The sequence below is a fragment of the Arachis ipaensis genome, chromosome B9 (assembly GCF_059453495.1).
Source record: "Arachis ipaensis isolate K30076 ecotype BB chromosome B9, ASM5945349v1, whole genome shotgun sequence".
Lineage (NCBI taxonomy): Eukaryota > Viridiplantae > Streptophyta > Magnoliopsida > Fabales > Fabaceae > Arachis > Arachis ipaensis.
In genome coordinates this window covers 3,586,572-3,605,826 of record NC_142444.1, presented here as the reverse complement: position 1 = coordinate 3,605,826, position 19,255 = coordinate 3,586,572, and positions in this window count along the sequence as shown.

Genomic DNA, 19,255 nt, shown 5'->3' with positions numbered 1-19,255 from the left:
TGGCCGTTCACCCTTATTATAGAAGGGGAAGCTTCTAAGATTAAAACCGGTTCAACTAAGCACCAACATCTTCTTCATCACATACAACCGGTTCGGACAGAGAGAAGAGAGAGGAAAATCGAAAGCAAATCAACGTACATATACCTCTCTCTCATCCCTTCTCATCAAGCTTCATCAATCCGAGCCTTCCATCTTGACTTTGTCCCCAAGAATGAATTCTGACCCTTGATGAATCCTTGATCCTTGACAGCTCCTTCTGTTCCATATTTGCTTCTTCCTCAACGTAGCTCCAGTAGCTACCTTCTGTCTTGGATGAACAAAAATGGAAACGAGCCATACCACTGAGATCTTCTTTTCTGACTGAGGCCGATATCTTCTATTCTTGGCATGAAGATCTTGAAGCTTCTTCTTCACATCTTGCCTTTTGTGGCAAAAATCTTAGCCATGCCATGCTTTAGATCTTCCTTTAGCAAAGACCATCATCAACCTAGCCTTTTGCTTCTTCATAACTTCACTGCTTTTCTGATAACTTCTATCTTCTTCTTTCCTGTTTGACATGACTAAAACAAAGAGAGAGAGGAGAGAGAAGAGAGAAGGAAACTTTCAAAGGAAGCAATGAATGATATTAAAACAAATTAATTTCCACTTTCATTCCCCTATGCATAAAGAAACGTGTGGAGTCATTTAATGCAATCAAATCACTTTTAATTTTTCTTTTCAGTTACCAAGGCATGAATTTAATTTGGGCAAAAAACCATAATAAGCCAACATCACTTCAAATTTACGTATATGAGCCAAAAGAAAAATTGATACAGCAATAAGCCAAATGGTATTTTAATGTAATTCGAACCAGGCTAGTTCGAACTCCATTTAGGAATAAATCGAACCAGGCCAGTTCGAATTAAGAAGAAAGAGCTGTTGGTAAATCGAACCAGGCTGGTTCGAACTAGGTTTTCATGTAATTCGAACCACCCTAGTTCGAATTATGGGTAATTTAGGGTCTTCATGTAATTCGAACCACCCTGGTTCGAATTACTAGTGATTGGGCTATATAAGGAGTTCGAATCAGCCTCATTCGAACCATTCTCATCTTCCCCTACCCCACGAAATCTCAGAGAAAACGACCCAGATTCTCTCCGACAAAGACCTGAACGAAATACTCTGCTGATGGGGGACGATCCGGCACGGTTATATCGCTTGGACGGAGTCGCCCATATCGCTGGGGTCATCAACGAGGAGGTTAGCACGGATATAACTTTGTTCTACCGGTACATGTGAGTTAGTGGTTTTGCATGCGGGTTAGATGGTGGTTTATGTTAGTGGTTTATGTTAGTGGTTTCTGTTAATGGTTTATGTTAGTGGTTTATGTTAGTGGTTTATGTTAGTGATTTAGGTTAGTGGTTTTGCATGCGGGTTAGATGGTGGTTTAGTTGTTGGTTTATGTTAGTGGTTTATGTTAGTGGTTTCTGTTAGTGGTTTATGTTAGTGGTTTCTGTTAGTGGTTTATGTTAGTGGTTTATGTTAGTGGTTTATGTTGGTGGTTTATCTTAGTGGTTTATGTATGTGGTTTATGTAAGTGGTTTACGTTAACGGTTTATGTTAGTGGTTTATGTTAGTGGTTTATCTTAGTGGTTTATGTTAGCGGTTTAGTTGTGGTTGTTTAATGTTAGATCTTACATGTCAGTGGTTTATGCTGGTTTCTTATGTTAGTTGTTTATGGAAGTGGTACTCGTTCATGGAATTTTAAGCGCTTACATTTGGTACGATTTTTTGCTTTATCAATTATCGTGTTGATTATCTTTGTCACTGGTAATTAAGTTGGTCCTAATAATGCGGTTCATTTCTTCCGCAGCCTCAGTGATGCATCAGGAGCATGCGGCGGCAGCAGGGCATGGTCCTGGATGACAGATACGTTCCATACCTGCAGATGGCTGGTCTTTACCATCTTGCAAGGCTGAACGATAGATAGTTCCGGTTGGACGAGGCCCTTGTCAGTGCGTTTGTCGAGCGATGGCATCTGGAGACGCACACGTTTCATATGCCGTTCGGAGAGTGCACGATCACACTCCAGGACGTGGCATACCAGCTGGGTTTGCCAGTGGACGGGCGTTACGTCAGCGGCTGCCTATCAGAGTTCCATATATACATTGAGGGTGGCCGTCCAGCCTGGGTTTGGTTCGAGGAGTTGCTTGGAGTGGTACCTCCTCCTAGCCAGGTTCAGAAGTACGCGGTCAACTGTAGCTGGTTTCAGGAGACGTTTGGTGAGTGCCCGGAGGGAGCTGATGAGGATACTGTGCGTCGTTATGCCCGTGCGTACATCATGATGTTGTTGGGCACGCAGCTTTTTGCGGACAAGTCGGGCAACCGCGTTCACATCAGATGGCTTCCGTTTGTAGCTAGGCTGGAGGAGATGGGGACCTACAGCTGGGGTTCTGCAGCACTGGCATGGTTGTACCGATGCATGTGCCGAGTGGCGAACAGAAATGTTATAGCTAGCGGGCCCACTTCAGCTACTTCAGTCATAGATTTTCTGGCGATTTCCTCGCTTTAGGCCTGCAGGATTTGAGACGTTCAGCTGGCCATTGGCCTCGAGGTACTGTACTAAGCTTTGTCTATTACAATTCACTACACATAACCACGTGTTCATTCATAATGTATTGGATACCCTATGCACACATATAAGTAGCTGTAACACATGTGCATGATGCAGGTGGTCAGGTTACATCCCTTCCAGTAGCGAGAAGGGTCCTAGAGTTCAGATGTGGAGGCTCTGGATAGACCGGTTGCAGGATAGAGAGGTCAGTATGTTACTTAATAAGTTTTTTTATTTAATCACGATTTACGAGTTGGGATCACGAGTTGCCCTGACATTGTATAGTTCTGGGTGCAGTTTATCTGGATGCCGTACAGCAGCCCCGACGTACTTCAGGTCGTGCATCCCGAGGTTTTGGAGCCTCGGCATATGGTGTTGTGGCGGTCTATTACATCGCTTATCTACTTTGCCGTCATAGAGTGGCATCAGATAGATAGGGTTCTTCCGCAGTTTAGAGGGGTGCAGCCCCGTCCAGAGGCCGCCCTGAACATCGACTTTCTGATGTCGAAGGACGGCAGAGGCGGCGATCGATGGTTCCCGTCCCACTTGCAGAAGTGGCATCAATATTGGGACTCCCGTACGGATAGCGTGCTGAGGTTCGATGTTGTTGCTGACCCTGGTCCGTCGCATCAGTTCTTGGATTGGTGGAGTCAGCACGGGAAGAGGTTTTTGTCTCCAGATCCGCAGTTGGGCGATCCGAGAGCCGTTGCTATTCCTGTTGAGGCCTCACAGCGGGGACCTGGGCGAGTTCCTGAGATGGAAACAGCCTGGTTTGAATTATATGATACAGCTTCTCCCTCTGTAAATCGAACCAGCCTGGTTCGATTTACTTCAAGCTTTTTCTCTCTCTGTAGTTCGAACTGCAGTGGTTCGAATTATTAACAAATAGAGTTCGAACCACCCTGGTTCGAATTATATAAAAATACGGCCTGGCTTATTGCTGAAACAATTTTCGTTTTGGCGTATTTAGGTTACAGGATTCTTCACTTGGCTTATTAGGGTTTTTTGCCCATTTAATTTAATCAAAATTTGAATTCCATAACCCATGTGAGTAGGTAACCGAACCAAGCATGCTCCATTTTCTTTCTTTTCTTCTTCAATTTCGGACCAACAAATTGTTGGATCAAGATGAAGCATTTCTCTTCTCATATTTCATGGCCCAATTCATTTTGCCATCCAATTAAATAATTCAGCCACAAAGTATGAAATATTTGTGCACAAGAGCTGAATATTTTCTTATCACTTTGGGCTTTAATTACCTTTTAGCCCAACTGAAAAGTTTTTTTTTCCTCCACACTCACAAACTCATTAAACAAACAATTAGAATAAAAAATCAAATTAACAATTTTGTAATTAATATTTTTAACAATGTTTAATCATCACAATAATTTCAAGTTTTCTAAACTCATCATGGTTCATAATCCTATTAGGGTGCTTGGAAAAGTTAATTAGCAATATACATTGTTAGAATATAATTAGGATCAATTAGGATCAATTAGTATTATTTAGTATATCTGAATATTTATTATAGGAGATTACGTCTTTATTATTACGATTCTCTTAGTACCTATAAATACCCTTTATATTGTATCATTTCAGACAACTTGAATACACTCAATAATATACCATCTTTTCTCCAGTTTAGTCTCTTGTTTCTAACATGGTATCAGAGCCATGGTATCCTCCTTAAGGAGGATAGGCTATTTTTCTTCGGTTGAAATTACCGTATTTTTCATACTTTTCTTCTGTGCCATTCTTCTTTCCCTTTTGTCACTCCTTTGATACTTTTTCACCTTACCGACTAGCCTATTTTCTCTGTTTTGTATTTTTTCGAGTCGAATGATCAAACACTATTGTCATCCGCTGCTTATATATTCTCATCAAGAAATCATATAGTTTTCGCTCTCTTTCGGCAGTTCCATCTGCGTTCTCTCGTGACTGTTCCGTTTGTGTTCTCTCATGGCAGTTCTGTATGCGTTTTCTCGTGGCAGTTCCGTCTGTGTTTTCTTGTGGCAGTTCTGTCTGCGTTTTTTCCAGCAGTTCCATCTGCACTTCCTTCAGATAGCGGCAGTTCCATTTGCGCTTCATTCAGACAAGCGGTAGTTCCATCTGCGCTTCCTTCCAACAGTTTCATCTGCACTTCCTTCTGGCAGTTCCATCTGCGCTTCCTTCTGGCAGTTCCATCTGCACTTCCTTTAGACAACGGCAGTTCCATCTGCACTTCCTTCAGACAAGTGGCAGTTCCGTCTGCGCTTCTTTCAGACAAGCGGCATTTCCATATGCGCTTCCTTAAGACAAGCGGCAGTTCCATCTGCGCTTCCTTCCAGCAGTTCCGTCTGCATCCGTTCTATTAGTTTATGCATTTTTTTTATTTCGTTGTATTACTTTTTAAATAAGTTTCAAACTCAAGTTGTCACTTGAGTTTGAGGGGAGATGTTAGAATATAATTAGGATTAATTAGGATCAATTAGTATTATTTAGTATATCTGAATATTTATTATAGGAGATTACGTCTTTATTATTACGATTCTCTTAGTATATATAATACCCTTTATATTGTATCATTTCAGACAACTTGAATAGACAACTTGAATACACTCAATAATATACCATCCTTTCTCCAATTTAGTCTCTTGTTTCTAATATACATGAAGTCGATTCTGTTCTGATATGAACTTTGATGTTTGGAATTGATGACTTAACATACTTCCTATGGTCAAGGTTTTGGATCGAAACTTCATTTAATTAATGGTTTGTCGTTGACCAACAGAATATTGCATACACAAGATAAAATTCGAACCTCGACACTTAATTAAGCGGACAAGTGAGCTAATTATTAGACGAACCCAAGTTGGTTCTTCCTATATGGCCAAGTTAGTAGAAGGAACTCCATGAATATCTCAAAATTACCAAATCCAACCACCTACAGAGTTGAAGCACCCTTTTCTTCAAAAGCTTTTAATGTTGCTTACTTATCCTTTTTCTTTAAAATTATATTTTCTGTCTTTTTCCTTTTAAATGTTTGCCATAATAGATCAATTTTTTACGAAGAATTGGTCTTTAATTTGTATGGTGTACTTAAGAATGTTTCAATTTCTAATACTCAAACAGAATTAGCTTTAATAAAAGGATACACGTGATTTCCATCAAAGTATGTGCAAAAATGGTTAAAGAGATATATGAACTATAAGATAGGGACATTTCTTGCTTATTAGAAGCGCAAAGGATTTCCCTGTATAGTCCATTAAAGTATATATAAATGAATGTGTAGGCTTTCCTATTTGAAGATGCATAGTTCTCCAATTGCTAAGTTCTCTGTCCAAAAACCCCTCTCTATCTTCCCTCTTACAAGGCAAGTTATGACTCTATTCTACCTTATTGAGCCTTTTTCTTTTGTTATTTAATTTAGAAACTTTTCCTGTTGCATTCCTTTGTTTTCATGAAAGATTGGTTTGCATCCTCGGTCATATTAAGATTGACTTATATATATATTAGTTAAAAATCTTTATATGGATTATAATCCCTTTTTCAACTATCTTACTTTTGGATCTTGTCATTATAAATATTTTAAAATGTGTTTAAATCATAAAAAAAAATAGTTCAAAATAGAAAATTAGAAAGTATTTGATGTGTAAGATAGAAGATATATATCTTCGATTAGGTCTCTTTTAACAAAGTAATTTATATAGAATTTATCTATTAGTAATATATTAAAACAGAATTAAAGGTAGCTTTCATATTCATTCTTAATTTCCTAAGTTTTTAGTATGATGTCACGTCGGTTTAAATCTCTTTACCATGATATCATATCAGTTTAAGTAGCAAAATGATTTTTTAATCCTTTTATTTCTAATTAAAATACTTCTCAATCCTTTTAATCCATTTATTATGTGATGCATTAGTGTTATTTGCATTAATAAGGGTAATTAAATTTTATAATTATGTTTTGCATGTTTTCATCATTTAATAATTGTGATGGTTATCAGTAGTTAAAAGAAGGGGGTTCGTTGAATCTTAGCCCTCTTTTTCTGAATGTTACTTTCTGCTTTTTAGAATAGCTCTAGGAGGTATTTCTGTTTTTTGTCTCATAACTGGTCAAGAGACAATTTCTTTTTATCTCGTAACCGGTTAAGAGATATTTTTCAATTTTGTCTCCCACGAACAGAAATAGTAAAGGAGTAGAAGAGAAAGAGAGAATCACACCCAAAAGTATCCTGGTTCAGTTGCTAAGTGTAATGCAGCCTACATCCAGTCTTCATCACAACAGTGACGAAATTTCACTATAATCAACTTGATTACAGACACCAATTCTTCCCTAGGAACTACCCATTCCTATCCGGGACAAGTCTAGAATCTATCCCCAAAACTGAACTTGACTTGGTCACCTACCAAGCTTTCAACTGCAAAGTGCTAACCCAACTTGTAAGGGAACAAGTCCAGATTCCACCCCAACCCGAACTTGACTAGACCTCAATCTAGCTTTCAACCGCAAAGTGCTAACCTAACTTGTAAGGGAATCCCCTCAAGATCATGACAACAAAACAGAAATACATACAAAGAATTTCTGAGATAATAATGACTTTTTCTTTAACTCTCTACCTTTTTACACTCATTGGCTTTTTCTTACAAAACCTCACATTTTGCCTTTTACGAATGAAACACAGACATACTCACTGAGAAAAAGAAATATTTGATGAGTTTGGAAAACTCTAAATTAATATTTGTGATGACTAAACATTATTAAAAATAATTAATTACAAAATTATTAATCTGATTTTCATTTAACATATATTGATTAAATAATTTTGTTACAGGTTTTAATATTGGGCCGAAAAACAAATTTCTGGTGCAAGCCCAAGTACATTCAGCCTTTGGTTTTGATAATATATAATGAATATGGCTGAATTGATTCTTTATGTTACTTGGGCCAATTTAATCTATTATGGTCACAAGTCCAAATTGAAAATGCTTTCCCATTTGCTCATTGCTTAATCCAAATTTCATCAGGAAAGCAAATGTTATTATTGGGCCAGAAATTTAATGATTATTGCAACCAAGCCCAATTCCATTTAAGATGAGAGTTCCTCATGCTTTGTCCGAATCCATAAAGCAAAGAAAAAGCCTCAATGCTTCCAACGGATTCCATTTCACTCTTTGGAAGGATTTGAAATTCAATTCACTAGCATTAGGAACATGAGAGAGAACTTGACTTTGATTTGATGGGAATCATTATGATTCACGCTACTCCACCTAAAGAGAAGTAAAAGCAACCTTTTATCAATTTAATTTTGTTTATCTCATAAAATTGCTTTTTTTCCAAGATTGTTTCTTCTCTCTCATCTCTTTCTCTCTTCAGTTATTACACAGAAAACATTGGTAGCCATGGAAGCAAAAATGAGCTACCGAAAGGAAGAGAAAGCAAGCCTAAAGACCATCACAATGATGGCAAGAAAACATACTAAAATAAAAATGAGCTGTGGCTGAGATTGTCACCAAATGTGGTTAAGATTTGGTGAGGTAATCTTGAGCTCTTCATGCTCAAAAAGGAAGAAGAAGATTCGGCCAGCAAGGTGAGATTCTTGGAGGAGATGGCTTGTCTTTGATTCTGCTCAACCACCACAGGAAGTAGCTAGAGTGGCGAAGTGATGGTAGAGGCAGAGATTGAAGCAGATGAAGTCATCATCATCATGAAGCATCAAGGGCCAGAAATCCATCTTGGAGAGCAAGCCAAGGATAGAGAGCTCGGATTGATGAAGAGTGATGACCAAGGAAGGACTAGAGGTAATTGCATGTTGGTTATTGCATGGTTATCTCTTCTCTCTCTGTGTGGCCAAACCGGTTTCTTGAAGGAAGAAGAAGTTGGCTTGGGTTTTTGGCTTCAAGTGTGGAGGCTTCTCTCTTCTATAAAAAGGGGGAACAGCCACTGGTTGGAGCAAGGAGTTAGAAGTAAGCATTGAGAGTGCAAGGCACAGGATTCTCAGAGCTACCTAAGCTTACAGATTTTTTTCTCCTTCAATGTATTCTGTTTTGTATTTTTCTGTTTAATTTTGTCATGTCTTGAGTCTCATGGAAAAAGGTAAACAGTGAGGTTTGTATGAAAAAAGCTATAGAGCGGAAAAAGGCAGAGAGTGCAAAATTAAAAGAAAAAGCCATAGATGTCTTAGAGTTCCTTTGTTCATCTATGTTGTGTTTCATGATTCTGTGGGAATCCCCTTGTAAGTTGGGTTAGCACTTTACAGTTTGTAATCAAGTTGATTATAGTGAAATTCCATCATTGTTGTGATGGAGACTGGATGTAGGCTGCACTGCACTTAGCAGCTGAACCAGGATATATCTGGGTGTAATCTTTCTTCTCTCCTACTCCATTTCTGTTTTCTACTGCACAAGAGCAAAAATAAAAAATGTCTCGTGCCAAGTGACGAGACAAAATAAAAAAGTCTCGTGGCTAGGACGAGCTAAAAACAGAAAAGTCTCCTCGAAGTCCAGCAAGTGTTAGCAAGTAAAAAGGGGGCTAAGATTCAACCCCCATTCTCTTAGCCACTGAAATCATCAATTGGTATCAGAGCTTGGTCTCAAAGAGATCAAGCTTTGCAGCTTGGAGTAAAGATCCTCATGGCAGAAAACAGTGGCATAAATGTGGTATCCTATAATCTGACTGAAGGTCAATCAAGCAACAGACCTCCTCTTTTCAATGGAAAAAATTATACCTATTGGAAGGAGAGGATGAAGATATTTGTACAAGCAGGATTACAGACTTTGGAAGATTATCCTGGAAGGGCCTCAATTTCCAACTACCACAAGTGCAGAAGGAGTAGTCTCTCTTAAACCAGAAGCAAGATGGACTGAGGAAGATAGGAAGAAGATAGAATTAAATGCCAAGGCAGTAAATCTGCTAAACTGCTTGAGGAATACCGACGGGTATCAAGATGCACAACGGCAAAGGAAATCTGGGACAAATTGCAAATCTCCCATGAAGGAACCACCATTGTAAAGAAGACTCGGACAGACATGTTGAATAGAGAGTATGAAATGTTTGCAATGAAGGAAGGAGAATCCATTGATGAACTGTTCGAATGATTCAACACCATCATTGTTGGCTTAGATGCTCTGGAAATTACACATTCAGAATCTGTGCTAGTGAGAAGAGTGTTGAGATGTCTTACAAAAGAGTGGGAAACAAAAGCTTTAATTATTTCTGAGAGCAGTAGCTTAGATTCCATGACAGTTGATGATTTGAGAGGAAATCTTCTTGCTTTTGAAAACACCTATTTGAAAAAAGATTCAAAAAAGAAAGGAATTGCTTTTTCTTCTGTGACTAACCCTCTGGATGATGAATCCAGTGATAACTCTTCTGAAAATGAGTTTGTTTGCAAAAAAATTCAGAAAAATGGTAAAGCTCAAAGGCAAAGGCAGCAGCTCAAGGAAGATGAAGAAAGACCTTAGCAAAGTAACCTGTTACAATTGCAAGGAAATGGGGCATTTCAGATCTGATTGTCCCAAGTTAAAGAAGGAGGAGAAGCCGAAAAGAGTAAAGAAGAAGGGACTGATGGCCTCATGGGAAGACTTGGAGAATGACTCAGATGATGATGATGATGAAACCGAGATCAAGTCACAACCATGTCTCATGGCAGATCACATAGATCAGGTAGTCTTTCATAACCCTAACACTGAAGATCTTCATCTTATGATAGACCACCTTTCTGAAAAAATAAGATGTTTTCTGCTGGAAAATCAAGAGCTTGAACAACAAATCACCATTCTTAAAGCTGAAAATAGTTTTCTTAAAGAGAAAGTAAGAGAGGCTAAAACTGCTTGTGATCTTGTTGAGGAAAATAAGCAGTTAAGAGCCCAAATTAAGAGCTGTGAAAGTAATCATTCCGTTCTTGCATATGTAGATTGTTTTAAGCAAAATGAAGAGTTGTTTAAAGAGGTTAAAAGGCTTAAGGAAGACTTAGCCAAATTCACCCAAAGTTATGAAGATTTGAATCAAATCTTGGCTAGTCAAAAACCTCTTTATGACAAGGCTGGGTTGGGGTTTTATAAATCTGAAAAATCTCATTTTGAAAACATTGCTTCATCTTCAAATGATGCAAGGTATCAAGATCCCACCTACTTTAACAAAACAGCAACTCCAAGATTTTGTAGGCTATGCAATCGAAATGGACACTTTCCTATCCAATGTTTCTTTGGTGAAAGAATGATTGGTGATAAAGTTTGTAAAGTTATTTTTGATTACAATGGCTTAGGACATAAGAGATGGTTTAACGTGAAAGGATCCAAGAAAATTTGGATACCTAAGGTCACTTAAACTTGTTTTGTAGGTGTGCCTAGCATCCAAACGGAAAGAAAATATGTGGTATATGGACAGCGGATGCTCTAGGCATATGACCGGAAAGACAACCTTCTTCATAAAGCTTGATGAATATGATGGAGGACTTGTCACTTTTGGTGATGATGCAAAAGGAAAAATAGTGGCTGTTGGGAAAGTTGGTAAAAAATTTTCTTCTTGTATAAATGATGTTCTCCTTGTACATGGTTTGAAACATAATTTGCTTAGTGTTAGTCAATTGTGTGATTTGGGTTTTGAAGTTGTTTTTAAGAAGTTTGTTTGTTTGGTTGTTTGTGAGAAAACTGGGGATATTTTATTTGAAGCCAAAAGGTGTAACAATATGTATGGATTAACTCTTGAGGATTTAAAGGAACAAAATGTAACATGCTTTACATCTCTTGAATCTGAAAAATGGCTTTGGCATAGAAAGTTGGGACATGCTAGCATGTACCAAATTTCTAAGCTAGTCAAAAAGAATTTGGTTAAAGGAATTCCAAACATCAAGTTTGATAAGGATCTTACTTGTGATGCTTGTCAATTGGGCAAACAAGTAAAATCATCTTTTAAATCAAAAGATGGAATCTCAACCAAAAGGCCATTGGAGATGTTACATATTGATCTTTTTGGTCCTACTAGAACTCAAAGTTTAGGAGGTAAACACTATGGCCTTGTGGTGGTAGATGATTACTCTAGATTTGGTTGGGTACTTTTTCTTGCTCATAAGAATGATGCTTTTCATGCCTTTTCTACTCTTTGCAAGAAAATTCAAAACGAAAAAGATTTGAAAATTGCCCATTTGAGAAGTGATCATGGAAGAGAATTTGAAAATCAAGATTTTGAAAAATTCTGTGATGACTTAGGGATTTCTCATAATTTTTCATGTCCTAGAACCCCTCAACAAAATGGGGTGGTTGAAAGAAGGAATAGAAGCCTTCAAGAGATGACTAGGGCTATGCTATGTGAGAATGAAATTCCTAAATTTTTGTGGGCTGAAGTTGTGAACACAACATGTTATATTTTGAATAGAACAATCATTAGAAAAGAATTAAAGAAAACCCCTTATGAGCTATGGAAAGGAACCCCTCCAAATCTTAAGTACTTTCATGTTTTTGGATGCAAATGTTTTGTGCTTAATAATAAAGAAAATCTTGGAAAGTTTGATCCAAAATCCTATGAAGGAATGTTTGTTGGATATTCCACCACAAGCAAGGCCTATAGAATTTATCTCAAGGAGCATAGGATTATAGAGGAATCCATACATGTTACTTTTTGTGATTCTAACTTAATTCCCAGTACTGTGATAGATAATGATTCAGATGGTGAAGAAGCTGGAACAAGCAAAGAAAATCCCAAATCTGTTCAAAATGAAGAATCTGCCAGTCCAGTTTTGTCTCGTCAGATTGGAGGAGAAATTTCCATTTTGTCTCCTGAGCAGGCACGAGCAACTGAAACAGTGAGACCACCAAAAGTTCATCAAAGCTCTACACCTGTCTGAAAGCCTAGAGAATGGAAGTCCATGAGGGGTTATCCTCATGACTTCATCATTGGTAATCCCTTTCAAGGAGTAACAACAAGATCATCCACCAAAAGGCAAACCGAACCAAGCAATCTTGCTCTCTTGTCACAAATAGAGCCCAACAATGTCAAACAAGCACTTGAAGATCCACCATGGGTTAAAGCAATGCAAGAGGAGCTTGCTCAATTTGACAAGAATAAAGTTTGGACACTAGTACCTCATCCGGATGGTAAGAAAGTTACCGGTACTAAGTGGGTATTTAAAAATAAACTTGGTGAGGATGGACAAGTTGTTCGTAACAAGGCTAGATTAGTGGCCCAAGGTTACGATCAAGAAGAAGGTATAGATTTTGATGAGTCTTTTGCTCCGGTAGCTAGAATGGAAGCAATTAGATTGCTTCTTGCCTATGTCGCCCATAAAGGTTTCAAAATGTTTCAAATGGATGTTAAGTGTGCTTTCCTTAATGGCTTTATTGATAGAGAAATGTATGTGGCACAACCCCCCGGTTTTGAACAAAAAGAGTTTCCAAATCATGTTTTCAAATTAACTAAGGCTCTTTATGGTCTTAGACAAGCTCCAAGAGCTTGGTATGAAAGGCTTAGTGCCTTCTTGTTGGAAAATCAATTTCAAAGGGGTACCACCGACACTACTTTATTTATTAAAGCATCTAATGATGACATACTCCTTGTTCAAGTTTATGTTGATGATATTGTATTTGGATCGACCAACATTTCCTTGTGTGAAGAGTTTGGAAAACTCATGACTAGTGAGTTTGAAATGAGTTTAATGGGAGAGCTTACTTTCTTTCTTGGCCTCCAAATTAAGCAAACTCCTAGTGGTACTTTTATTTACCAAGGAAAATATGCAAAAGAACTTATTAAAAAGTTTGGCCTTGAAAATTCCAAAGCAATGGGGACACCAATGCATCCCAACACAAAACTTGAAAAGGATGATGATGGTCAAGATGTGGATGAAACAAGGTATAGGGGAATGATAGGTTCACTCATGTACCTTACCTCCTCTAGACCGGACATTGTCCAAAGTGTGGGTGTATGTTCAAGGTTCCAATCTCACCCAAAAGAATCCCATCTCACGGCTGTTAAGCGCATCATTAGATATATTAAGGGAACTTGTGATTATGGATTATGGTATCCTAAATCTGATGACTTTTGTGCAGTAGGATTTTGTGATGCAGATTTTGCGGGAGATAGAGTGGATAGACGAAGCACATCCGGCATGTGTTGCTTTCTTGGAAGCTCACTCAATATGTGGTCAAGCAAAAAGCAAGCCACAGTGGCTTTATCCACCGCTGAAGCAGAATACATTTCCGCATCTGCATGTTGCACTCAATTAATTTGGTTAAAAACACAATTAGAAGATTACAAATTAAAAATCAATAGTATACCCTTATTTTGTGATAATATGAGTGCTATAAACATTTCAAAAAAATCCTGTTTTACACTCAAGAACAAAGCACATTGAAATTAAATATCATTTCATTAGAGAACATGTGCAAAAGGGAACTATTGATATTCAATTTGTAAAATCTGAAGACCAAATTGCTGATATTTTTACAAAACCCCTCTGTGAAGACAGATACTGTAGCTTGAGAAAAAGTTTGGGAATGTTTGATTTAAGTTTCATTGAAAATTTGTGAATTTTTTAACTCTGTTCAGTTTTGTCTCGTAGGTTTGGACGAGATAAGAACGCAAGCTTAATGGAGGAGCTATGATCAAGGGGGAGGCAACGCAGATTTAAATTTTCATGGGCCCCACCTAATAATTCCTGACCCCACCATGGCAGTTTAGTTAGTTATTCTTTCTTTGAAAAATAAAATCACAAAATCCCTTGGATTGTCTTTTCAAATCTTGTTGGAAGAAGCATGTTGTCAAATCATATCTTTTCCTTCCAACTAATCCCTTGATTCAAGGAAAACTCCCTTTTTATCACTTTTTGAAACTCCCATTTGGTTAATAACCGCGCCATTATGGTCATTAACTTCCCCATCATCTCTCTCCAATCCTCATTTATTGCACCACTAACCTCCTTCCACCCTCACTCTCTTTCGGCACTCACCCCTTCATATTCAACCTCTTCATTTATCCTACCATGAAAAAGAAAACTGCACTTAGGAGAAGTAGCCAAACCCCCATTCCAAAAAACCCACCTTTTTCATCACCTCCAACCCATACACATATCAATCTCCATTCTACCTCCTCTTCTACTCATTCCCCTCCTTCCAAAAGGACCGAAACCATGCGCCGTAAGGTCGTTGCTAAGAAAACGTCAAGGAGAGGCAAATCTGGAAAGGCCAAGGAACCTAGTGTTGAAGAGGATGAAGACGAGTCACATACCTCGCTCCCTCAATCATCACCGAAAAGATCCACCCCACATGCAAGAAGCTCTCAAAAGAGGCAGAAAAGCTTTTTGTTGCATGATACTAAGGAACCTGCGAATTTGGAGTCACTCGAATTCAAGAACAAGTTTCACAAACCTCATTCCCATTTTGATCCCTCTAGGTTCTACTCATGTGCGTTCTATGAATTTCACAAAGAGGTCTTGCTGAAACGACATCTCTGCCCCTCTTACTTGGTGAATCTTGAAAGTCTGGCCACCAAAGGAATCAACTTTTCTTCTTTGTTTGATGCTCTGAAATGGACCCCTCTAGTTCACATTCAGAAACTGGTTTACCCGGGGCTGGTCCGGGAATTCTATGCAAACATGCGTTTGATTGATGACTCAATCCATTCTTACGTCAAGCGTGTTTACATAACTCTCAATCCTCAAACCATAGGTGCTGCTCTTGGGTATGAAGATGAAGGACCAAAAGTTTACATGATTGATAAATGGGATGATCAAGTAGGAGTCACCCAACAAGCTGTCTTGCAACACATCTGTGCAAACCTTTCTGGACTAGATGGATTAATCCCAACCCACAAAGCACTCGGCCCAGAGAACTCTCTATTGCACCGTATCATCACTCATATCCTCACTCCTCAAAGTGGTTCTCACCATAGAGTAACAGTTTCTGATTCTATTATCCTATTTGCTCTCATTACTTCTACACCAATTTCATTTGCTTATATTATGATACGTCATATGTGGGAAGCAGTAAAGAGTACTAAAAAGGCTAATCTTCCATATGGCATGTTCCTCACATGTATATTTGAGTACTTTAAGGTTGATTTGTCTAATGAATCTGTTGAGAACAAGGTTTCCATGATTAAAGGAGGAGGAGTTTCGGGCAAGAAAGGCAAGCGGTCTGTTCCCTCTGAACCATCTCTCAGCGATCTGGAGAGCTGTCCTGAATCCTCGGATGTCACTCAATCAATCTGGGAAGTTATCAAAGAGTTTCGCAATATGGCCAAGTTAATGCGTAAATCTCACAAGGCTGCCCGAAAATTGGAATATGAACAGGAAAGGGCTTGGAAGAAATGTCACGAAAGAGTTGGCTTCATGATTAAAAGCTTTGATGATGACATGGGGACAGGGGATTACGAAGATGATTCCGGTTCAGAGTTCAACCTTTCTGATGATTAATGACTGTTTCTTTATTTTTACTTGATATTGGCTCCATTAGGCTCAATCTGTTTTTTGTAGGAGCATGACTTGATACTCACTGCTCTATGATGCTTTGATACACTCTTGTTACTTTATTATGGATATTTTGTTGTGTTGTTCATATTTTGTGCAGGTGCCCCTTGATGACAAAAGGGGGAGGAAAATTAGTTTCCAAAATTGAAATTGAAACTAATAAAACAAGGGAACAGGGGAGGATTTGCTGAAACAGGGGATGAAATTTTCAAATTGAAAATTCATGATCTCCCTTGTTTAAAGAATGCATGTTGTTATTGCATTTGTTTCACTATGGTTACTGCTGCTTGAAAGGCATTTGGCATTTGGTTTATGATGATGTTTGAGAATATTTTTATTGATCATATGAATGCCTGATTGTTGATTTATCTTGATGAACATTTTTTGAAACTGGAATGCTCTTATTCATCTTGGTAAACATGTTGGTTTGAAAATTTTTTTTGGCAGTTCCTTTAAATTGTGATATCTAACAGTTGGCATGTTTTGATGTGATCATATGTGATTCAAAAATATTTTCCTTACTTGAATAATATGGCTCTGATATCTTGACTGGAAAATATTTGAAATTTTTGAACAACTTTGTTTTATGGTAATGTTTGAGCAGTAAATCAGTTTATGATATCAAATGAGTTTTGATTATCAATTAAAACTGCTCATAAATCAAGCATTTAGCATCATATGATATGCTAAATAACATTGTTCTTGAAGCTTGATTAAAATGTTACAGGTTAGTGCTTCTCTTGGTAAAATAAGCATACATCAAGGGGGAGCCATGTGACATTTAGAAAGGGGGAGAAATTCAATCTTCAAAGGGAGTACTCATACTCAATTTTTTTAATTTCTTTCCATTTCAATTTTAATAATGTTTGTCATCAAGGGGGAGATTGATGAGTTTGGAAAACTCTAAATTAATATTTGTGATGACTAAACATTATTAAAAATAATTAATTACAAAATTATTAATCTGATTTTCATTTAACATATATTGATTAAATAATTTTGTTACAGGTTTTAATATTGGGCCGAAAAACAAATTTCTGGTGCAAGCCCAAGTACATTCAGCCTTTGGTTTTGATAATATATAATGAATATGGCTGAATTGATTCTTTATGTTACTTGGGCCAATTTAATCTATTATGGTCACAAGTCCAAGTTGAAAATGCTTTCCCATTTGCTCATTGCTTAATCCAAATTTCATCAGGAAAGCAAATGTTATTATTGGGCCAGAAATTTAATGATTATTGCAACCAAGCCCAATTCCATTTAAGATGAGAGTTCCTCATGCTTTGTCCGAATCCATGAAGCAAAGAAAAAGCCTCAATGCTTCCAACGGATTCCATTTCACTCTTTGGAAGGATTTGAAATTCAATTCACTAGCATTGGGGACATGAGAGAGAACTTGACTTTGATTTGATGGAAATCATTATGATTCACGCTACTCCACCTAAAGGGAAGTAAAAGCAACCTTTTATCAATTTAATTTTGTTTATCTCATAAAATTGCTTTTCTTCCAAGATTGTTTCTTCTCTCTCATCTCTTTCTCTCTTCGGTTATTACACAGAAAACATTGGTAGCCATGGAAGCAAAAATGAGCTACTGGAAGGAAGAGAAAGCAAGCCTAAAGACCATCACAATGATGGCAAGAAAACATACTAAAATAAAAATGAGCTGTGGCTGAGATTGTCACCAAATATGGTTAAGATTTGGTGAGGTAATCTTGAGCTCTTCATGCTCAAAAAGGAAGAAGAAGATTTGGCCAGCAAAGTGAGATTCTTGGAGGAGATGGCTTGTCTTTGATTCTGCTCAACCACCACAGGAAGTAGCTAGAGTGGCGAAGTGATGGTAGAGGCAGAGATTGAAGCAGATGAAGTCATCATCATCATGAAGCATCAAGGGCCAGAAATCCATCTTGGAGAGCAAGCCAAGGATGGAGAGCTCGGATTGATGAAGAGTGATGACCAAGGAAGGACTAGAGGTAATTGCATGTTGGTTATTGCATGGTTATCTCTTCTCTCTCTGTGCGGCCGAACCGGTTTCTTGAAGGAAGAAGAAGTTGGCTTGGGTTTTTGGCTTCAAGTGTGGAGGCTTCTCTCTTCTATAAAAAGGGAGAACAACCACTGGTTGGAGCAAGGAGTTAGAAGTAAGCATTGAGAGTGCAAGGCACAGGATTCTCAGAGCTACCTAAACTTACAGATTTTCTTCTCCTTCAATGTATTCTGTTTTGTATTTTTCTGTTTAATTTTGTCATGTCTTGAGTCTCATGGAAAAAGGCAAACAGTGAGGTTTGTATGAAAAAAGCCATAGAGCGGAAAAAGGCAGAGAGTGCAAAATTAAAAGAAAAAGCCATAGATGTCTTAGAGTTCCTTTGTTCATCTATGTTGTGTTTCATGATTCTGTGGGAATCCCCTTGTAAGTTGGGTTAGCACTTTACAGTTTGTAATCAAGTTGATTATAGTGAAATTCCATCATTGTTGTGATGAAGACTGGATGTAGGCTGCACTGCACTTAGCAGCTGAACCAGGATATATCTGGGTGTAATCTTTTTTCTCTCCTACTCCATTTCTGTTTCTACTGCACAGGAGCAAAAATAAAAAATATCTCGTGCCAAGTGACGAGACAAAATGAAAAAGTCTTGTGGCTAGGGACGAGCTAAAAACAGAAAAGTCTCCTCGAAGTCCAGCAGGTGTTAGCAAGTAAAAAGGGGGCTAAGATTCAACCCCCCTTCTCTTAGCCACTGAAACCATCAATATTCAATGAAAGTCATGAAGGAGAAGAATAAACAGCTCCAAGAGCTATGGGAACCTGAACGTGTGCTCTCACTCCTTTTCTCAAACATTGGCCGTTCACCCTTATTATAGAAGGGGAAGCTTCCAAAGTTGAAACGGTTTAATCGAGCTAACTTCTTCTTCTTCAACACCAAAATCGGTTCGGACAGAGAGAAGAGAGAGGGAACCGAAAGTAAAAACCAACATGCAATTACCTCTCTCTCATCCCTTCTCATCAAGCTTCATCAATCTGAGCATTCCATTTTGACTTGGTCCCCAAGAAGGATTTCTGACCCTTGATGAACACTTGATCCTTGACAACTCCATCTGCTCCACTTTTGCTTCCTCCTCCACGTAGCTACAGTAGCTACATTCTGTGATGGATGAACAAAAAGTAGAGACGAGTCATACCTCAGAGATCTTCTTCTCTGACCGAAACGGATTGCTACCACTTTTGG